Consider the following 25,188-nt stretch of genomic DNA (forward strand, 5'->3'; position numbering starts at 1 on the left):
CCTAGATCCTTTGAGATTCATTGAACATTTCAATGGCATGTTTAAATCTCGATATGCCCCTCTTGTTTGTGACTGGGATGCCGAGGATCACAAAGCGGGTGTGAATAACCATGCAAACTTACATGGTGCCCTTACATGTTACAATCATCTATTTGATGCGCCGGTAAACCACACACGCTCCACCGAACTATGACAAACATTGAGTCACCCTTTGCTACCTTTGCTTAGAACCATTTAGTGTGCCGGTAAACCACACACGCTCCACTAACGTCTTTGCAAGGGCACAAAGTGTAATTTCATGGAATTGCATCAATTCACTTTGCCTAAGTAACTAAGATTGGGAATTTGAAAAACATTTAGTTACTTTTGTACTTCATTATACTTATAATAGAAGGTTTTTTCCTATCCTACCTGTTCGGCTAACGACCCTCCACTAGTCAAGAGTGCGGTGGATAAGAGTGGATACCCATTCAATCACCATTTTATAGGCAATTTCCTTAAACACCCCTTATAGACCAGCTTCGTGAATGAGGCCTACTAACGGTAAGACTGAATTTTACTCATACATATATATATATAATGTTAGACTATTAATGTTATATATAGTATAGGGTGTATTTTACACTTTTAAAATACTAGGTGGTTTAATTTAACAATTATACTTTTAATTCAATTAAATTGTTAACCTAAAATTTTATGGATTTATTAAACCTCTTTTAATTACACACCTTAATTAATTAATAAAACCATGAGGGTGTGATTTGAACTTTTCAAAAACATTACTAGGGTTTTAGAATTTAACATTCCTAATTAAACTTTTAATAACCTTTTAAATTCCAAAACTTGAGGGCAAGTTTTGAAACATTTCAAAACATTAGGGTTTAGAATTTAAATATACATCAAAATTAAACTATTAATCAAAATTTAAATTCAAAACTTGAGGGAAAGTTTTGAAACCTTTTTCAAAACATTAGGGTCTCAACTATTTAAATTTCAAAACAACAAAACTTTTGAGTTCAAATTTAAACTATAAAACCGAAAGGGGAAAATATGAAACTTTTCATAACAACAAGGATCAAATAACAAATAATCTAAATTAACAATTAATCACATAATTATCCATATTTGATTTATTTAATGATTTCTTGCAAAACAATTTATCAATTTAATCAAAATAATTAATCAATTATCACATAAGGAAACAAATATTTTATTAATTGATAAATATCTTCAATTAGATCAAGAATATAGTCATATATATCAAAAAATCGGATTTATATTGATCTAATATGATAAGGCAACTATCCTTAAGCAAAAACAGCAAGAAATCCCGGTTTTCCCTCTCACTGACCAGCCGACTCGTTGAGTTAGGCATGGACTCATCGAGTTCCTCATGAACTCGGCGAGTTCATCTAAAAAACTCGACGAGTTCTGACCCCAGAAGCACAAAAATCGAATTTTTTCAACATACAAAGCATCAATACAATAGAAACCAATCTAGGCTCTAATACCACTGATGGGTTTTGGTCCTAAGAACATCCTATGTGCTCATACAAACCCTAATGCTTGGATCTAGGTTTCTCTATTGTACATGCAAGTTATCCAAGACTATAAACCCTAAATCTAACATATGATAATCAATATAACATATAATAAGGGTTTAGATCTTACCTTGATTGTTATATAGTAATAACAATCCCAAATCTCCTTGTATCGACTTTAGAAAGCTTAGAGTCACAATTATCACTCCTCTAATGGTTCATAAACACCATAAGCAAGAGGATGAAGAGGAGAGAGAATGGAAGCTGCCAAAAACGTCTACAAACCCTGGAGAAGTCTTAGCCCCGTTTTTGGTCATAAGGGATCTCTTTATATAGGAGGCAATTAGGTTTATCTAACAAGGAAACCCTAATTTCGATGCTTAAGCCCTAAGCAACCCATGGAGCCCTTTCCTTAAGGCCTTGGACGATTTCATATGGGCTTCCCCCATAGAATTCGTCCACCTTATAATAAAAGGCAATCCATGGCCCAAATTGCAATTATCTTATAATTACAATTCCAGTCCCTTAAGTTTAATTAATCTCTTTTAGTCACAAAACTAATTACCAATTAATTATTGACTAATATTAATTAAACAATATGATTTCTCCTTTAATATATTATTCCCATAATATATTAATAAATCATATTTAATCCTTTCTCTCCATAATTCATCCTATCAAGTTGCTTTGGTGAAGGCAACCCAAAAGGACCATGCACCATCGGGTCAAGTACATACCAAAATAGTTATGGACTTAGACACTAATCCAACAAGGTATACATTCATCTATTCATATACATAACTTACTACTAAACTATAATAGGTATAGTTTAGGACAATAGTATCACATACAAATACTATAACAGAGAATACTATAACAGAGAATACTAGACGGAGAATACTATAACAGAGAATACTATAACAAAGAATACTATTACAGAGAATACTATAACAGAGAATACTATACAAAGGATACTATACATAGAATACTATTACTATAACAAGTATACTATAACAAGATTCAAAGATAACATAATGTGAGATATTACTTCATGAAACATCGACCATTTCGTTATGTCACATTTTGTAACTAGAATCTCCTGGCGGGAGAGTGTGATTTTGTGTATAGATCTATACTGGATTGACTATCCTGCACCTTTGTTGTTTGCTACAGTGGGACTTGCAAGTCTATGGGTGCCAAATGTCATTTCTTCCGACATCTTTCATCGTCGTGTTATAGTCAGATTAGTATGGTAACAAACATATCACATTTTGCCTTAATTAAACCATTGGTTTTAAGGTAGTTATTACTTCACTGATTAATACAAATAATACTGTAGTCCACATATACATTTTCCCACTATATTCAAATTGTGATCTTCTCACATAAAGGGTAATATAAAACTATATTTTGGTAATGATAGTCATACTTGGGAAAAGCATTCACTTTTACAAAGGAACAAACATACAATACAGTCGGGTCTTGGTAGAAGACTACTTTTTATACTAGTAGAAAATATAGGATTTTCTAGGAGTTTTCAAACATATACAAACATTTACATTGATCAATTACAAACATTTTCGTCAAACTTATACAATCATTAACACTAAATACTTATGAACTCACCAGCTTAAATGCTGATCTACGCTTTCAAAATAACTTGTATTCTCAGGTCACTAGTAGATAGGTACCGATGATCAGGTTTTGAGAAGACGGAGTATCTTCAAGACTCGTCTTTTAAATCATTTTATAAACTGACATCAAGTCATTATTTATTTATTGTTCAAAACTCTTTAAATGTATTATAAAACTTCTTTTTAACTTATATATACAGTCAAAAGCATGTATATATATGTATATTTATATACATAATGTCTAAAGGACTTAGGACTGCTAGGTCGCTTTATTTCCTTATCCTTGTTTGGATGTGGACGTAGGGTATCAGCCAGTTGTCCGAAGGTCGTCTAAATATTAAATATATATTATGTATACATATGTAGACATAAAAGTTCTATTCAATCAGTTCAATACCTTTGGGTAGCAAAGGTATACATTCATCTGTTCATATACATAACTTACTAGTAAACTATAATAGGTATAGTTTAGGACAATACTATCATATACAAATACTATAATAGAGAATACTATAATAGAGAATACTGGATAGAGAATACCTATAACAGAGAATACTATAATAGAGAATACTAGACAGAAAATACTATAAACAAGAATACTATACAAAGGATACTATACCGAGAATACTATACATAGAATACTATTACTATAACAAGTATACTATAACAAGATTCAGGGATAACATAATGTGAGATACAACTTCTTGACACATCGACCATTTCATTATGTCACGTTTTGTAACCAGAATCTCCTGGAGGGAGATCGTGAGTTTGCGTATAGATCTATACTGGATTGACTATCCTCCACCTTTGTTGTTCGCTACAGTGGGACTTGCAAGTCTACAGGTGCCAAATGTCATTTCTTCCGACGTCTTTCATCGTCGTGTTATAGTCAGATTAGTATGGTAACAAACATATTACATTTTGCCTTAATTAAACCATTGGTTTTAAGGTAGTTATTACTTCAGTGATTAATACAAATAATACTGTAGTCCACATATACATTTTCCCACTATATTCAAATTGTGATCTTCTCACATAAAGGGTAATATAAAACTATATTTTGGTAATGATAGTCATACTTGGAAAAGGAATTCACTTTTACAAAGGAAAGAACATACAATATAGTTAGGTCTAGGTAGAAGACTACTTTTCATACTAGTAGAAAATATAGGATTTTCTAGGAGTTTTCAAACATATACAAACATTTACATTGATCAATTACAAACATTTTCATCAAAATTATACAAACATTGACACTAAATACTTATGAACTCACCAGCTTAAATGTTGATCTACGCTTTTTAAATAACTTGTATTCTCAGGTCACCAATAGACAGGTACCAATGATCAGGTTTTGAGAAGATGGAGCATCTTCAAGACTCGTCTTTTATTTTGATTTTTCATTTTTGGTGTCTTATTACTATTAAGGAACACACTTGTATGAAATTATACTATTAATGTAATGGATGATGTTGTTGCTTATTTACTACTTAAGAAGTATACATAATTACATACCAACATACTTACTATAGAACAGTGTCATACTAGAACATAACAAAAAGTATTACGATTATTGAACATCACAAGTGAGTTCAGGGATGGATGGTCAGTTATGGAAGTGACATGGCCTGATCAACTATGTTGGTCCGAAAAGTGATTAGCATGTGCCGAGAATGGTTGTGATGTATCAACAAGTCTAAGAACTTACCAACACTACTATAATGAGAACATTAGAACATAACATAAACTTAAAATACTATAGGAGTATTTTGTGTTACTATAATTACTTATTTGAGAACTAAACAGGTCTTTATTAGTATGTCAATAGTTGCTGAGTGGATACACTACGGTTATATGTAACTATGGTGGCATAGACTTAGAATCTGTGATCTTTGCTTTACCTCATGTTCCTTGTTTGGTTGTGGACTTAGGGTTAGGATCACTTATTTGAAGGTCTATCATGTTTTGATTATGTATGACTAGTATGCACTACGCAAATGTTGTAGTAACTAATAAAGATCATCTTATAATAATTTTAGTTAGTACGTCTATTAATTATTTCTTATACCCCTTTTCTCGCGAAGATATCATGGCTGGATTCCATATCCCCGGAGACCCATACTTCCCAAATCAGGGCAATGTTGGATGGCTAGATGAAGAGCCAGAAGATGACCATCCAATCCCTTTGGATGATCACCTCGCAGAAGGCTTTTCGGATGGTTCTGACTCCGAACCAGAAGTCAACAACCTACCTCAAGCAGATCAAAACCCAAATCTCAACCCCCGACCCGCATTTCAAGGTCCCACACCCTTGTGGGCGAAAAACTTGAATCATTGGAGTGATGAGCAGGTTCAACCATTATCCTTCAATGGAGACCAAAATCTTACAATCTCAGCGAAGGAGGCTCTGCTAACCAAGTCCTGTCCATTATGGTCTGCATAATTTCTCGGAATAATGAGCAAGGTAAAGCAGCTATCGACCGACTCATTGAAATTGACTCTAACTCAGGCTTTAACACGGTCCGAATAATCCATCTTGAAGAAGCTATGGAAAGGACTAGGAGAGTCTATGTGTGACAACCCGAAGTTCGTTCCGTTATTGTAACCCGTTCCGTTAATAAAATACGTCGTTTTTGAATTATTTCCGTTTACATTATTAAATTAAGTCATTAATTTTGAGACTTATATTATGACTTAATGGGTGCCCAAACACATTAGAAACTCACGATAACGCTCCAATTTAATAATTGGTAAATTTTTAGTTTCGACCATATCGGGTTACAACAACTTAATCGGGTGCGACCAAAAGCCTCGTCTAACATCGGTATCGGGTAGAATTCCGTCGTGTCCCAAACTTGATTCATATTTAAAGCTAAAAAGACTTCATTTTGAAGCTTGTTATCCCTCTCTCACTACTCTCTCTCTCTCTACAACTCATTTCTTGGCCAAAATCATCCAAATTCAAGCTCCAAATCATAAACATGTGTTTACAGCCCTGGAGCACTCATGGGCCGTAAACATGATTTTACTGCCCAAGAACATGCTTGGGCCGTAAACACCATATCATGGGCAGTAAACTCCTTTTAAGGTGTTAAAATGCCATTTAAACACCTCCTAAGCCTTGGATTAAAGTCTAGAAGCAACCACAATCGATTTAGGGGCCTTAAACATGATGAAAACCACCCCCATAGAAGCTTACGGCCGTAAACCACCCCAAGGATAGGTTCTTGGGCTGTAAACTCCTATACATTAGCCAAATGATGCCATAAATCCATCCCAAGGCTTGTAAAATTAGTTTGAATCACATGTGATTGATCTAAGGCCACCAAATCATTAAGAGAAGGAAGGTATAGGAGCTTATGGCCGTAAAATCCCTTTGATGGTTCCTTTGGTGGTTTAATTCCTTCCTATGCATTAGATTAGATCGTAGCAACATTCCCCAAGTGATATTTGACCCTTGAGCACCTTAAAACCCATCATCCATGATTTCACGGCTGTGAACTCATATGGACATGGTCTTAGGGCCGTAAAATCTCTAAGGAGTTTACTCTTGAAGAGCAAACTCATTATCTAAGCCCTATTCGTCCATAAATGCCACCCGGGTCACTCCAAACACTTGATTTGAAGTGTTTTCGCGTCTTGGAGTGTATAATCACATCTAATTAGTGAATTAAAGTATAATTAGATACATTTGTCTATCATTCCATATTACATAGGAACCTCGCGCGTTATCAAGCCCTGAGCCGACACATAGCATCCAAACCAACACGTTTTCTCGTCTGGTGAGTTCATACCCCGCACCTGGCTGCTAGCTACAGCCGAACCGAAAGGTTCAAGGGTGACGAAATTCATAAAATGCTTTGGACTACTTATTGCCATATCTAGTCTATCGTATGGTTATGGAACTCGGAATTTGAATAACAGAGATTTACTTGTTAGTAATAATGAATTTAGTAACTAGTTTACTTTATACTTATTAGTTTTATATACGTGTTAAAACTAATACACTTCACAAGGATAACCAGGTTCTCAGAATACATCTTTTTCATTACATTTCGGATTGGTAACCAACTTTTAGGAAAATATGGAAATTTCCTGGGATAACAGTTGTTCATAACCAGCATTGTGTAAAAAAAACAGATAACCAAGCTTTACATATAAGAAAATATGGGATTTTCTTGGGTTCGTAACTTTTTCAGAAACCGAAAGGAAACTTGTTCATTTTTCAGAAAACAAAACCGCTTATGAACTCACCAGCTTTATGTTGATTTTCAAACTGCTTGTATTCTCATGTCCGCATTAGACAGGTACCTAGCAACCCTTTTGGCGAAGACGGAGTTCGTAGAAGACACGTCTATACTTTTGTTCATATATACATATGTATAACACTTGTAATACTTTACTTTTAAACAAATGTAAGTTTTAATATGTAATCTAATGGTTATTTACTTTGCTTACTATGTACATTGGTTGTGATACTTAACATGAAGTCACCTCCGCCCTGGAACGTTTCCGCCCTGGGTTTCGGGGTGTGACAGATTGGTATCATAGCCCTTGTTTATAGTGAACTAAGTATACCAAACCTTACATGGTATAAGACTATAAACACTAAGGGGCCTAAGTGCTCTGAACTAAAAGTATACTTTAAAATAAAAGTATTTTCAAAAAGTATACAAGTATACCTAACCGTCGAAATTCGTAACTACGAGTAGAACAAAATATAAGTAAATGGGTGTTGTATACTGCGGTTAAACCTGGGCAGTTATGTAGTCGTGTCTAGGGTCAAAATAGCATGATCAACTATATTCATTCAAGACACGGCCAACATGTGCTTGGGAGTGACTGTGGTCTTCAACATGCCTAAAACTTACCTAATACCCAAACAACGAGCCATCGACGTAGCGAATCATGAAATACTATGGGAGTATTTCTCGAGTCAAATCCGTTATAGAAATCCTCATTCCAATGATACTCCTCGATCATTCTTTTAGCAATAGTTTATCTGCTTTGATAACTCATTCCTGCTTTATCACTTGATAGAATTCAATATCTGTAATATCTCTTGATTCAATTCAGAGGACTTACAATCCTCTCTTTCCTGATCTTTATAGATCAAGATGCCTCCAAGAAAGAGACCCAAATCAAAGAACAACAATCCTCGTCCGCCACCACCTCCTCCTCAATTTGATCTTCTGATGTTCCAGACAGTTGTTACTGCTGTAGTAGCAGCCGCCATGTTGCAAATGAACCCTGGTGGTTCAGGAGGTGGTCCCCAGCCCCAAAACCAGGAAGGTAGCTAGGGACATCGGAAGGAGTGTTCCTATGAACGTGAAACCCGCATCCTTCAATGGCACTGGAGGTGTCATTTCCCTAACCCGATGGTTCGAGAAAATCGAATCTATTTTTGAAATCTGTGCCTCTTCAGAATCTGATAAGGTGAAGTTCGCCGCCTGTACCTTAACCGATAAAGCCTTGAGTTGGTGGAACGGCCGAGTCAAATCCTTAACTCTATCTGTAGCCAATGTTATGGGTTGGGAGGCCATGAAGGAACTTCTTCTAGATGAGTACTGCCCTCGGGGCGAAATTCAAAAGTTGGAGCATGAACTCTGGAACCTAAAGATGAAGGGTTCCGATATCGCCGCTTACACTTCCAGATTCAATGGCCTAGCGTTACTCTATCCGGGATTGGTTACCCCGGAGAGTAAAAAGATCGAGAGATTCATCTGGGGGCTGACCTAACCGGCCAAAGGAAATGTCTTAGCTGCGACGCTGGATACATATGACAACGCCAAAAGCTTAACCCAGACTCTGATTGACCACATTGATGACCACGAGGAAGCAACCACTACTCCTAAACCGACCAAGAGGAGTGGTGAGAAAAGAAAGTTTTGCAAGAAAAAGAAGAGTCAGCCTTCTCAAGGATCCTCAAAGAAACAACAGACTATAGCAGTCCATGCTGCTACTATCCCTGTTGCTGTTGCTTCTACCGTGGGATCCACAGCTCAAACACCTACTAGTAGGTATGCTGGTAACCTTCCCCAATGTGAAAAGTGTAAATACCACCAAAACCCTGGCCCCTGCCGTGAACTTTCATGCACCAACAGTGGTAAAAAGGGGCATACAATTCAATTCTGCAAAGCACCAGCCCAATCAGCCAATCAATCTTCCGGAGCTGGTGTTGGTCAGGCCTGCTACAACTATGGAGAAGTCGGGCATTTCAAGAGAAACTGCCCCAAGAAGGCGACAACTGATAACACCGGGAGAGTCCTAGCCATGGGACGAGAGGAGGCAGTCGCCGATCCCACCGTCGTTTCAGGTACATTCCTTCGCGACAACTCTTATGCTAGTATCCTTTTCGATTCGGGTGTTGAAAGAAGCTTTGTTAGTCATTCGTTCAAGCAAAACCTTAAACATAATCCCCAACCACTAACCGAAATGTTTACCATCGAGATGGCTAACAGTGAGAAAGAAAACGCTAGCGATATCTTCATAGGCTGTATCCTTACCTTGAACGACCATTCTTTTCCCATTGATCTTAAGCCAGTATCCATAAAGAGATTTGATGTTATCATTGGCATGGATTGGTTGAGTCCCAATCATGCTGATATCCTTTGCTACGAAAAGGCCATTCGTCTCAATCTTCCTGCGGGTCAAACTCTCATGATCTATGGTGATAAACTCAGATCCAATCTTTGCATCATTTCCTGCATTAAAGATCAAAAACTTCTGCGAAAGGAGTGCCCAGCATTCCTAACTCATGTAATCAACGAAAAATAGGAAGTTAAAGGCCTCGAGAGTATCCCCGAAGTCTGTAACTTTCCTTTCGTCTTTCCCGAAGAGCTCCCGGGAATTCCTCCCGAACGTCAAGTTAAATTTCGTATCGACCTAATCTCTGGAGCTACCCCCATAGCTAAGTCTCCATATCGCTTAGCTCCAGCAGAAATGCAGGAGTTATCCAGCCAACTCAACAAGCTACTCAGCAAAGGGTTCATCAGACCGAGTTCCTCACCCTGGGGAGCTCTGGTATTGTTTGTAAAGAAGAAAGATGGATCCTTCCGGATGTGTATCGACTACCATGAGCTGAACAAGTTAACCGTCATAAACCGATATCCCCTTCCGCGAATAGATTACCTCTTCGATCAACTTCAGGGAGCCAGCTATTTCTCAAAGATAGACCTTAGGTCAGGGTACCATCAGCTATGAGTTCATGAGAGTGATGTTTCCAAAACAGCTTTCAAGACTCGGTATGAACACTACGAATTCGTAGTGATGCCCTTCGGTCTAACCAACGCACCGACAGTGTTCATGGACCTGATGAACCGAGTGTGTCGTCCCTTCTTCGACAAGTTCGTCATCGTGTTCATTGACGACATACTTGTCTACTCCAAAAGCGAAGAAGATCACAAACAACACTTGAGTTCAGTGTTGGAAACCCTTAGATCCGAACAGCTATACGCGAAATTTTCCAAGTGTGAATTCTGGATTCGGAAAGTAACTTTCCTTGGTCATGTGGTAAGTGAAGAGGGTATTCACGTGGATCCATCCAAGATCAAAGTGATAGAGAATTGGTTGGCACCTAAGACACCCACAAAAATTCGTCAATTCTTGGGTCTCGCCGGCTATTATCGGAGATTCATCCAGAATTTTTCCAGAATCGCCAAACCTCAAACCACTCTAACACAGAAAGGTGTACCTTTTTGTTGGAGTGAAAAGAAACAAACCGCGTTCCAAACATTAAAGCAAGCCTTGTGCAACGCGCCTGTTCTGTCCCTACCCGAAGGGACGGAGGACTTCGTTGTCTATTGTGATGCGTCTAATCAGGGCTTAGGCTGTGTGCTTATGCAAAGAGGAAAAGTTATCGCTTATGCCTCGAGACAGCTGAAGGCACACGAGGTCAACTATACCACTCATGACTTGGAACTAGGAGTCGTAGTCTTTGCACTAAAGATTTGGAGACATTATCTCTACGGAACCTAGTGTACGATCTTCACTAACCATAAGAGCATGCAACACATCTTCAATCAAAAGGACTTAAACATGAGGCAACGGTGATGGGTAGAGCTGCTCAGCGATTACGAGTGTGAAATCCGTTACCATCCCGGCAAGGCTAATGTGGTGGCAGATGCCCTTAGCCGAAAAGAAAGTTCAAGCCGCAAAGTGAAGACACTGACCATGACTATCCATTCTCACTTATCCATGCAAATCCGAGAAGCCCAGTTGGAAGCCCTCAAAGCATAGAATGTATCAAGCGAAGCCTTGAGGGGAATGGATAAGAAACTTGACATCAGAGGTGACGGAGTCTACTGTTTCATGGATCGAATTTGGACTCCAAAGTTTAGAGGATTCAGGGAAGTTGTCATGGAGGAAGCACACAAGACTAGATACTCTGTTCACCCGGGTTCGGATAAGATGTACCTGGATCTCAAGAGACAATATTGGTGGCCAAACATGAAAGCCAAGATCGCTACTTTTTGGAGCAAGTGTCTGACTTGTGCCAAAGTAAAAGTTGAGTATCAGAAACCCTCGGGTCTGCTCCAGCAGCCCGAAATACCTAAATGGAGATGGGAGATGATTACCATGGATTTCATCACCAAGTTACCCAAGTCTCCGAGTGGGTACGATACCATTTGGGTAATTGTCGATCGTTTGATAAAATCAGCTCACTTCATTCCGATCAAAGAATCATTCAAGATGGAAAGACTCACGCGAATCTACATCCAAGAAGTAGTCCGACTGCACGGTGTACCTGCGTCCATTATCTCCGATCGAGATAGCAGGTTTACCTCAAGGTTTTGGCAGTCCCTTCAGAAAGCTCTTGAAACTAAGCTGGATATGAGTACAGCTTATCATCCGCAGACCGATGGACAAAGTGAGAGAACTATCCAAACCCTGGAGGACATGCTGAGAGCATGTGTCATTAATTTCGGAAAGTCGTGGGACACACATTTGTCTTTGATAGAGTTCTCGTATAACAACAGTTATCACACCAGCATCAAGGTTGTCCCGTTTGAAGCCCTCTACGGTCGAAAGTTCAGATCCCCTTTGTGCTGGGCCGAGGTAGGAGACACGCAGCTAGCTAAGAGTCGAGTCTCCGACAGTGCTCTCACTGGTCCTGAAATCATCCGCGAAACTACCGAAAAGATCATCCAAATCCGGGAACGATTGAAAGCTTCACGAGATCGACAGAATAGTTACGCCGATATACGACAGAAACCTCTGGAATACCAGGTTGGAGACCGTGTCCTGTTGAAGGTCTCACCCTGGAAAGGCACGGTACGCTTTGAAAAGCGTGGGAAACTTAACCCGAGGTACATTGGACCTTTCGAGATCCTCATCGAGATCGGTCCTGTAGCCTATAAACTCCAACTACCTCAAGAGCTTAGTAACATCCACCCCGTCTTTCACGTCTCGAACCTTAAAAAGTGTTTATCCGATGAAACCCTCGTGATCCCTTTGAACGAGATCGAGATCAATGAAAACCTAAACTTTGTGGAGGAACCGATCGAAATCATGGATCAAGAGATCAAACGTACAAAGCAAAGCCGCATCCCGATAGTGAAGGTTCACTGGAATGCCAAGCGGGGACCGGAATTCGCTTGGAAGCATGAAGACTCAATGAAGCAGAAGTATCCGCATCTCTTTCCAGATCCATGAGTTGTATCTTAATTCTGAATTTCAGGACGAAATTCCCTCTAACAGGGGGATAATGTGACAACCCGAAGTTCGTTCCGTTATTGTAACCCGTTCCGTTAATAAAATACGTCGTTTTCGAATTATTTCCGTTTACGTTATTAAATTAAGTCATTAATTTTGAGACTTCTATTATGACTTAATGGGTGCCCAAACACATTAGAAACTCACGATAACGCTCCAATTTAATAATTGGTAAATTTTTAGTTTCGACCATATCGGGTTACGGCAACTTAATTGGGTGCGACCAAAAGCCTCGTCTAACGTCGGTATCAGGTAGAATTCCACCGTGTCCCAAACTTGATTCATATTTAAAGCTCAAAAGACTTCATTTTGAAGTTTTTGATCCCTCTCTCACTACTATCTCTCTATAACTCATTTCTTGGCCAAAATCATCCAAATTCAAGCTCCAAATCATCAAGGTAATCATCCTAACTTGTAGTAGAACCTTTTCAGCTTTCAAATCCGTGTTCAAACTATGAAAATGGACCATAAACATGTGTTTACGACCCTGGAGCACTCATGGTCCGTGAACACATATAAGTTGGGTTTTGGAGCCTAAAAACCCTCCCAGATCACATATGGAGCTTAGAAATGACTTAAAGACTTAATGGAATGGACTTGGAACACCTTGAACTCAACATTTGGGGAGTAAACATGAGTTTACTTCCCAAGAACATGCTTGGGCCGTAAACTCCATATCATGGGCAGTAAACTCCTTTTAAGGTGTTAAAATGTCATTTAAACACCTCCTAAGCCTTGGATTAAAGTCTAGAAGCAACCACAATCGATTTACGGGCCTTAAACATGATGCAAACCACCCCCATAGAATCTTACAGTCATAAACCCCCCAAAGGATAGGTTCCTGGGCCATAAACTCCTATACATTAGCCAAATGATGCCATAAACCCATCCCAAGGCTTGTAAAATTAGTTTGAATCACATGTGATTGATCTAAGGCCACCAAATCATTAAGAGAAGGAAGGTATAGGAGCTTACGATCATAAACTCCCTTTGATGGTTCCTTTGGTGGTTTAATTCCTTCCTATGCCTTATATTAGATCCTAGCAACATTCCCCAAGTGATATTTGACCCTTGAGCACCTTAAAACCCATCATCCATGAGTTCATGGCCGTGAACTCATGTGGACATGGTCTTAGGGTCGTAAACTCTCTAAGGAGTTTACTCTTGAAGAGAAAACTCATTATCTAAGCCCTATTCGTCCATAAATGCCACCCGGGTCACTCCAAACACTTGATTTGAAGTGTTTTCGCGTCTTGGAGTGTATAATCACATCTAATTAGTGAATTAAAGTCTAAATAGATACATTTGTGTATCATTCCATATTACATAGGAACCTCGCGCGTTATCAAGCCCCGAACCGACACATAGCATCCAAACCGACACGTTTTCTCGTCTGGTGAGTTCATACCCCTACCCTTTTTCAGTGTTTTTCAATGTTTTCAGGGGGAGAATACAAGCAAAAGTACAAGAATATCTTTTACTTAAATGATTTATTACATTTAAAATGTTTGATATTCACATGCTTTTAACATTGGAAATAGTATTAACCAAACGTTAAACCTGTACAGTCAGTTTTCAAACTATTTATGAAACTCTTTATAAACTGTTATGTTTTATATTTCACAAATGATTTGTTCCATATCCTTATTGTTAAAAGCAACAGATTGGTATGTTTGATTTGTCCTCGGTAACACTCCACAGAAATACGCGAGTGGAGGATTCACTGTTTATAACAGGACCTTTCTATATTATTATTACTAGTAAATTTGTTATTCCTATAAATTGGAGACACATCCTCGGAAACACTCCACAGAGATACGCGAGTGGAGGACCGCCCCCGTAACCAGAATCTCCTGGAGGGAGAGCGTGACTTGAGTGTTTAGATCTATACGCGGCTGACTACCCCGCACCTGTCTGCTAGCTACAGCCGAACCGAAAGGTTCAAGGGTGACGAAAGTCATAAAATGATATGGACTACTTATTGCCATATCTAGTCTATCGTATGGTTATGGAACTCGCAATTTGAATAACAGAGATTTACTTGTTAGTAATAATGAATTTAGTAACTAGTTTACTTTATACTTATTAGTTTTATATACATGTTAAAACTAATACACTTCACAAGGATAACCAGGTTTTCAGAATACATCTTTTTCATTACATTTCGGATTGGTAACCAACTTTTAGGAAAATATGGGAATTTCTTGGGATAACAGTTGTTCGTAACCAGAATTGTGTAAAAAAAACAGATAACCAAACTTTATATATAAGAAAATATGGGATTTTCTTGGGTTCGTAACTTTTTCAGAAACCGAAAGGAAACTTGTTCATTTTTCAGAAAACAAAACCGCTTATGAACTCACCAACTTTATGCTGATTTTCAAATTGCTTGTATTCTCAGGTCCGCATTAGACAGGTACCTAGCAACCCTTTTGGCGAAGACGGAGTTCGTAGAAGACACGTCTATACTTTTGTTCATATATACATATGTATAACACTTGTAATACTTTACTTTTAAACAAATGTAAGTTCTAGTATGTAATGTAATGGTTGTTTACTTTGCTTACTATGTACATTGGTTATGATACTTAACATGAAGTCACCTTCGCCCCGAAACGTTTCCGCCCTGGGTTTCGGGGTGTGACACAATGAGACTCTACAGTAGGAATTATCTGCGCCCCGAGCTGAAGTTATAGAACTTTGAGTGCGTCAAAGAGCTCATGAGCGACACCTTCAAGACGTAGTACGTCAATTGGCAGATCTGAGGGTTCGACCGAGGGACAACCATCGCTAGTAGAAGATGTCTGACTCTTCTTTTTCTTTTGGTTTAAGGAATAGCCTTTCGTATCGGTGCTATATGAAGCACTTTTCTGGAAAATATTCTTGTTATTCAAGTACTTTAACTAGACTTCGAAGCTTTCAAAGTTTTGCTACTTCTGATATGATGTAAGACCTACTCTTAGTTCAATTTTTCCCTAATCTTATTACATCCTTAATATCAATGATATTGGCAGTCAGCTAATCTTTTGTAGAAATCTTTGTTCAAATACTTTCATTCTGGTGATTCTAGAACTCTATGGAACTCATACTCATATCTAGTTGTTGAACTATGGCGATTTAGTTCATGGGACTCATTCATTAACTTCACTATTGAATTCTTATCATTTTACTCATCTTTCAAACTTATAGCTGAAAGATGCCTCCTCGCAAGTCAACAAGGCGTAATCCTCCGATTATTCCAACTCAAACACCAACTCCTCCATAATTTGATACGGCAACTCTCAATGCTGCAGTAGTTGCAGCTGTTGCTACAGCCATAGCACAATATCACAACAACCAGGGAACTAGTGGAGGTAGAACAGTCGTTCATTCCATACAAGGTGACGCCGCCATGCGCTTGCAAGAGTGCACTTATAAAGGCTTCACCAACTGTAAACCCCGAACCTTCAATGGCATTGGTGGAGTCATTGCACTGTCGCAATGGTTTGAAAAGACGGAATCGATCTTTGAGATCTGTTCCTGTACTGAAGGAAGCAAAGTAAAATTTGTTGCATGCACCTTCAGTGATAGAGCCATGAGGTGGTGGAATAACCATGCCAACTCACTAACTTTAATAGTGGCAAATGCTATGGGCTGGGAAGCTCTTAAAGGGCTGATGATTGAAGAATACTGTCGGAGGGGCGAGGTTCAGAAGATGGAACTGGAACTCTGGATTCTGACCAGAAAGGCTCCAACATAGTGGCTTACACTTCCAAATTCAACGATATGGTGGCGGTATGTCCCAATATGGTTCCCACTAAGGGGAAGAAGATTGAGAGGTACATTTGGGGGCTAGTGCCTCCATTTCAGGGGAATGTCTTAGCTTCAAACCCCACTACTTTCGACAATGCCAACTGATTGGCACAATGACTCATTGATCACGGAGTCTCTACCCTAACAACAACAACAACAACCTTGGCTATCCCAGAACCCTCCAAATCCACTGACAACAAGCGGAAGTTTTGGGATAACAAGAAAGGAAAATCGGTGCAGAGCTCTGCCAAGAAGCAGCAGGCGGTGGCTGTTAATGTCGCGATTATACCTGCTGCTACAGCGCCAAGGAATCCGTATACCGAAATTTTGCCCAAGTGCAACAAATGCACTTTCCATCATAATGGTGCCTACCAGGAAATGCAGTGCGCTAACTGCAATAGGAAAGGGCACACTGCCTGATTCTGCAAGGCTTCGGCAAGGCCAATTAACCAAGTCCCCAGCATTGTTGTAGGCCAGGCTTTATACGGTTGTGGCGAGGTTGGTCATTTCAAGAGAGACTGCCTGAAGGAAGGGAATGCTGGTGGAGTGGGAAGAATTCTAGCGATAGGCCACGAGGAAGCCGTAGCTGATCCTACGATAGTTACCGGTACGTTTCTCCTCGATAGTTCATATGCCTGTATACTATTCGATAGCGGAGCAGAGAGAAGTTTCGTAAGCCAAAAATTTGTTCACTTACTTAAACAAAAACCACGTGCACTAGAGGAATCATTCACTGTAGAAATGGCAAACGGGAAAACGGAAAATACTAACAGCATCTACATTGGTTGTACTCTAACTCTAGATGGTCATTATTTCCAAATAGACCTCATGCCAGTCTCAATTAAAAGTTTCAACGTCATAATCGGCATGGATTGGTTAAGTCATCTCCGCTCCGACATCATGTGCTTTGAGAAAGCAGTTCGTCTTAACCTCCCTAACAACGAAACTCTAGTTGTCTACGGTGACAAATCTAGTACAAACCTTCGTATCATTTCGTGTATTCAAGCTCAAAAGTGCTTGCGAAAGGAATATCATGCATTCCTTGCACACATCGTCGATACGAGTCAAGAAGTGAAGGGCATTTAGAACATTCCGGAAGTACACGACTTTCCTGACATCTTTCCAGAAGAACTACCGTGATTACCACCGCAATGCCAAGTCGAGTTCAGAATCGAATTAGTGCCAGGGGCTACTCCAGTAGCTAAATCTCCTTATCGTCTGGCACCAGCAGAGATGCAGGAACTTTACAGTCAGCTTAACGAACTTCTCAAGAAGGGATTCATTAGGCCAATCTTCTCACCATGGGGAGCACCGGTCTTGTTCGTGAAGAAGAAAGACGGATCGTTCGTATGTGCATCGACTACAGAGAGCTGAACAAACTTATCGTCAAGAATCACTATCCTCTACCCCGCATTGACGACTTACTTGATCAAATTCAAGGAGCAAACTACTTCTCAAAGATAGATCTATGATCCAGGTATCACCAGTTACGAGTGTTAGAGGAGGATGTTCCCAAGACAGCCTTCTGAACTCGTTATGGAGACTACGAGTTTGTAGTGATGTCGTTCGGATTAACCAACGCACCAGCTGTATTCATGGATCTAATGAATAGGGTGTGTCGTCCTTACTTGGATCAGTTCGTCATTGTCTTCATCGACGACATACTTATCTACTCTCGAAGTAAGGAGGAGCATAGTCAGCACCTACGAAGAGTCTTAGAAACATTACGATCGGAGAAGCTCTATGCGAAGTTCTCTAAGTGCGAGTTTTGGATTCGAAGAGTCGAATTCTTATGCCACGTTGTTAGTAAAGAGGGAATTCACATGGACCCTTCCAAAATCAAGGCCATTGAGAACTGGTCAGCACCGAAGACACCTACAGAAATTCGTCAATTTCTAGGTCTCGCTGGCTACTATCGCAGGTTCATACAGAACTTCTCCAGCATCGCTAAGCCGCTAACTACACTAACCTAGAAAGGCGTGGCCTTTGACTGGGAAGAGAAACAAGAGAAGGCGTTCCAATCACTAAAACGAGCCTTTTGCACCGCACCAATACTATCCCTCCCAGAAGGAATAGAAGATTTCGTAGTCTACTGCGATGCATCCAATCAAGGGCTCGGTTGTGTTCTAATGCAAAGAGGTAAGGTTATCACCTATGCCTCAAGACAGATGAAGACACACGAGGTCAACTACACCACACATGATCTTGAGTTAGGAGTGGTTTTGTTTGCTCTAAAGATCTGGAGACACTATCTGTACGGTAAGAAGAGCACTATCTTTAAAGACCACAAGAGCCTTCAACACATCTTTGATCAGAAGGAGATCAACATGATACAACGACGGTGGGTCGAGCTACTCAATGACTACAAATGTGAAATTCGTTATCATCCTGGGAAGGCCAACATAGTAGCTGATGCCCTAAGTCAGAAACAATACTCTGGTTGTAGAGTCAAATCATTGACTATGAGTATCCATTCATACTTGTCCACACAAATTAAGGAGGCTCAGCTAGAAGCCATGAAACCTAAAAATGTGACGGGTGAATCCCTAAGAGGGATGGATAAGAACTTGGAAATCAAGAGTGGCGGAGCCTTATATCTCATGGACCGAATCTAGACACCGAAACACGGTGGCTTCAGAGATGTTGTTATGACCGAGGCCCACAACACTCGATATTCCGTTCACCCAGGTTCAGATAAGATGTATCTGGATCTTAAAAGGTTATACTGGTGGCCTAACATGAAAGCATAGATGGCTACCTTCGTGAGTAAATGCCTGACTTGCACAAAGGTTAAGGTCGAATACCAGAAACCATCAGGTTTACTTCAGCAACCAGAGATACCATAATGGAAATGGGAACGGATTACTATGGACTTCATAACCAAGTTGCCCAAAACGACGGGTGGAGTTGATACTATTTGGGTGATCACTACAAGAAAAATAGCCTTTTACGACGTGCAAACCACGACACTCGGTGATTTATGTTACGCAAAGGAGAGTGACATTAAAAGAGTGTCGTCTATTCAAAAAATTTAAGGATTTAGGTCACGCATTATTGCGTGCCCTTAAATAGTGTCTCATGTAAAAAAATTAAAAACACGGAGGGCACTCGTGCGTCCTCTGTGAATGTCGTTTTATATTTTTTTAAGAAACGCGCGTCTCTAAGAGGGAAAATGAAATCCCCAAATTTTTTAAACACCCGCCTTCTTCTCCTACATTCATTTCCATATGACTCTCATATCTACCCTACATCGTCTCCACCTCTCACCCACATCCACTGCCTCACAAAATTTTCACAAGCTAACGATTCCATAGCCTACTAGCGATTGAGAGTTATTTTCACATCTGCTCTACTTCCCATCGTCCATCTACTTCTGCCCTAGATCCGACGATTGAAGATTACAAATATGTGTAGGGTTTTATTTTATTTTAAGCTTCCAGTTCTCCTGTTTCCGTGGTGATCGACCGGTGGTGAAACGATTCAGCGCCAAAAAAAGAAGCGGCTATCCATTCTCTTCACGAATCAGATTTCTAAGGATTTACATCGGTATCTCAAACGACTTCAACTCTTTTCACAGATTTCTTCCCATCTGATTTTATGATTTCAGATTTCTTATTGGCGACTCATTTCCTCTCCCATCGAGTTCGAAATTTTCACTCAAGGAAGTAATGGCAGCGGAAGATGATGAAGGGCCTTCAATGGTGCTTTGTTTATTACACTATGGTAGCGGAGATGACGGTGTTGTTGATAGCCCTAAACAATAGTCATCTTAAAAGAAATTATCAAAGAGAAAGGTACGTATCAGTTCTAGAGTTCTTATATAAAATTAGGTCAGTTTTACCCTTCTTATATAAAATTAATGAAATCGATTTTAAAAGCAAGCCATAATATTTATTTTGAAATCGAGCCCCAGATTTCGGAATATAGCCCTGCCTGTTACCATTAAAATTTACCCCTGCTTCTGATTTTTTAGCTTCCTGGTCAGGCCGACTCATAGAACTATTCCCCACAAACCCTTTGACTTCCGAAACATCACCCCCATCCTTGTTATTTCCCATAACCTTGTTACTTTTCCAACTTTGCCCCTGTTCAATCTTTGAATCATTAGACTTTCCTTTCATTGGCTGAATATTCCCATAATACCCCTGCCCATTTTTACCTCCTGTCTTCCCACCTCTATCAAAACTAAATTCCAAATTTTCCTGATTATTCCCATTATACCCTTGATAGCGAATTCCAGCAGAAGCCCCAGAATTTCCAATTTTCAGATAATTCCATTTTTGCCCCTGCTTGCGGTTTCCAGCAAAAACCCCTGAAGCTTCATTTTTTGAGAAATTCCCTTGATGCCCCTGACTCGAAAACTGTTTTTCCCCCCTGTAGCTTCTTTTGAAAACAAATTTCCATTATTTCCTTTGGTTTTCTTCACCACATCAACAAACCCATCATTTTGTTCCTTAACTTCTTTAGTGCTGGCAAGAAGCACTTGCATAAGATCCACAGTAGCTCCTTCTTTTCCTTTCTCTATTTTACTTCTCTCCTCTTCTTCTTTCATCTGAATAGCAGTAACATCAATCGAGATTAGTGGAAATTGGTTTTTATTTTTTATAGTTGATACTTGAGAAAACCTTATATGTTTTTTTTTATTTTGTGAAAATTAATTCCAGGTGAAAACAGAAAATGGTATGTTGTGTTAGAAAATGACAATCATACCCTTGGTCACAGTAGTCTCATATCATTATTTCCATTCTCACCTTCACTCCAATGCCCATTGTTAGAAGAAATCAATGAGCTCCTTGCCAGCTGCTGCTGCTGGAAGTCGGTCTGATAATGAGATGAAAGATGATTGTTGCCAACCATCCTTGAAGGATTTGCAGCATAAAATTTCTCTTGGTCATGCCATACACTGTTATATAGTTCATGGTTCTACATAAAGTGAAAACTTTTGCTTCTAGGTCATCCAAATGTACAATGTGATTTTTCTTAACATCAGGTACAAATGTAGATTTTTCATAACAGCAGTGAAAATCTTAATCAGTTGAATGTGTGTTTCATAACATCAGGTACAAATTTACAATGTGATTTTTTTATTCAATTACAGGGTAATCTTATTCCGGAAGGCCATAAAGTTCTTATCTTTTCCCAGAGTTGCATAATGCTTGATATTATTCAGGTTTGTTTCAATGCCTAACTAAATTGGCTATGTTTCTTGTTCTTTTTCTTAACCAAAGTTTATCAACTTTGTGAATATTATTCTGACTTGTTTTGATATTTATTTTTGATATTTTGTTCTTAGTGTTGGTTCTAACTTCTTGTTTTTTCTTTTTTTTAAACAGTTACAAGGGACCTGAATAGGGGTTTTCTGAATTTGTAGTGATGGCTGCAGACACTGAAGATTTTGAAATGATTTCCCATATTCAATTCCTTACTAAATATAAGGTATATTTCCCATATCCCATATTCCATTCCTTACTAAATATAAGGTATGACACCTGAAATTGTACAAGGGAGGGGCCATGATAAGGCCGCTGATTGGTGGAGTGTTGGAATTTTACTTTAATAAATCACTATTAAATTCCCATTACTTTTAGCGTGACGGTAATAATGTAATTTTGTTCGACCTTGTATCTTTGCAGCCTTCGTTTAGAGGTGGAAACTTTTTGATATTGATATCACAATGCTAGTAACAAGTGTTCAACCTGATGATCATAAGCTGGAAGAACTTGTGGTTCGCGAGGTATATCAGACATTCAAGGAATGGTAAGGCGTAGATGGCATTTGTATTTTCATTTGGTATAACTTTCTGTTTAGCTCCTTTTACCTGTTTACTTTTTTTTCTGTCCACTCATTGGTTTTTATTCTTCTTTTACCCAGTTCCAATGATTCTGTTTTCCATCAGATCTATAGTCATATTGTAAAAATCATACCTTGAGCTATAGAACTCAAACGGACCCCAAACCAGTTCCCAAAGTTCACAAATTGAGTTGGCTAACTTTCTTAAGCAGCCCAACTTCACTGGTAAGGACTTTATCTATGTGCAAGAATGGAATCTTTGCTGTTAGGTCTGATCCGGGTCTGTTCTGATATGTCATTTTGTTTTCATCATTTATAAGGCTTGGAAAAGGACCCAGAGTGATTCCAAGTTTCTATATGTTCCTGATATTATGAATTTAAGATCTGGAGCAGATGGGGTGTTATTTCCAATTATAAATTGGTTAGAATTGATCCAGACTCCAGATCAGTGGGCAGTCACCAGCTTTTACTAGTGTTGTGATTGTCCACAATGTGAATTTTATATCCGGAGCTTGGGAAATGTTTTTCATTCAATTCCAACTCTGAGACTTTCATTTGTATGTCCTTTACTTCTCTGAATTTTGGTATGGACGAATTCTACTCACAAGTTGGGTAGAATTGGCCAACCTCACTTGACTGTCTTGTTGGAGATAGAAGTGATACACCTTTTTGTAAAATTCATATTTAATTCATCCTTTGGAGTTAGAAGGAGTTCTTTATAGTTCTGGAATCCTAAACAATCATAGTTTTCTATAAAATTTAGTTAAAGCTATGTTTCTGTTTTAGATTTTGGAGTAAATCCGTTTTGAACAGCAGGTCTGTTTTAGAGACCTTGCTGTGATTACTCTTTTCTCAACTCATAGCTTCATTACTTCTCCTTTCTAACCTTTAGTCCTTCTAAGATGGGTTTTAAAAGTTTAAATTTTTTGCAAGTGTGCTATTGAAAATGAAGATAAACCCAATTGTGCTACTGAAAATGAAGAGCTTGTTCAGGTATCTCAATTTCCAGACATACCCTTTTGGGTTTTTCACTTTCGTGAAATACCCTTTTTGATCTTTTACAATTTCCAAAAATACCCTTCTTGGTGCCTAGGAGTTACAGTGTTACCAGTTGCAGTTGTAATATATATATATATATATATATATATATATATATATATATATATATATATATATATATATATATATATATATATATATATATATATATATATATATATATATATATATATATATAGGTTGCAGGACAATGGTGAACAGTCAAGATTCGTATGCACAACCAGTTGCAGTTGCAGCCACACATGGTGTGGTGGATGTGTACCATGCATACGGTGGGGCTGCAAGCGGACAAACCCTTCCTGTTCAGGTTACTTATGCTGAAAACTATGGTACCCAGCAAGATCCCTACTCTTCTGCACACACATCATATTATACACATCATAATCAAAAAGTTTATAACATCAATTCCGATAATATACTATATTCACTATTGTTATTGTGGCCTTTCAGGTTTTGTTTAAGAATCTGAATGTTGATTTGAAGGAAGTAAGCCCATCATCCCTTCTTATGGACAAAGTGAGAGAAGTTGAAGGAAGCCCTGATTTTTCCAACAAGATGTCGGGTCAACTCAACAACCACCAATGGTTGGAGAAGTTAAAAAAACAAAGTATTATCTTATTGATTAGCGATTACTGGTGTTGAGCTTTAAGCAATTTCAGGCCCTCTATTTATTAATCTTTTATAAGATAGATTGTTGTTTTCTTTCCTTTTTATAAGTTGAATTGTGGCTAGAAATTATAGTCATCTATTCAAAGAAGGTGTTGGAACGTGAGTTCAAATTGATGACCCTTTTACATATAAATTTGATTAACAAATTGTACAATGAAATGCAAAGAATAATTATGGGAAGGAGGTTAAGTATTAATCTCATGAATGCTGCAAACGTATTTGTTTCTCTCAATTCACCTTTTGAAGGACCTGGCACGTGTCTATATTACAGAACCTGTAAGTTTTTTTTCCTTTCTTTTATGGGTAAACTACAGGAAATAACCTCCTACTTTATTACTCTGTATAGGATGTATATGTAACAATTCTTTACACATGATATCAAACAGGAAACTGAGGTAGCTAACTAAACTAACTACTTCAATTTTCATATACTTCAATAAAAAATTAAAATATATTATGTTTGTTAATGATTTTGTATTGCAGGTACCTTTTCAACACTTTGCTGAGAAAATTGGTGGCTATCTTTTGAATAGGAGGAGTTAGTAGGTATTTAGACATGCATACCAAAGATAACATTTTGTACAGAGAGTTCTTGGCACATAGGAAGCTAGATAATGCAATTGTATATAAATGAGTTCATTTTTTTTATAACATTTACTCACTACTGGAATAGTTATTTGTATTTGACATATTAGTGAAATGAATTATCTTTGTTATTTATGGTATTTTATTTTGTATTATGAGATTTTTAATGTATTATTTAATTTGAAAATTAGAAAAATCTATAAATAATATATTTTTTTAAACATTTAAAATTATGATACGCAAAAATGTGTGTCATCTTCATTTATGACATGGCCTTTCTTGACAGTGGCTTTCTTGATACGCATTGCGTGTCATTAACACGCACGTCGTAAGGTTACGACACGTGAATGCGTATCGTCTTCCTTTATGACAGGGCCTTCCTTGATACGCATTGCGTGTCG

This window comes from Lactuca sativa, chromosome 1 (genome assembly GCF_002870075.4).
Source record: "Lactuca sativa cultivar Salinas chromosome 1, Lsat_Salinas_v11, whole genome shotgun sequence".
NCBI classification, from domain to species: Eukaryota; Viridiplantae; Streptophyta; class Magnoliopsida; order Asterales; family Asteraceae; genus Lactuca; species Lactuca sativa.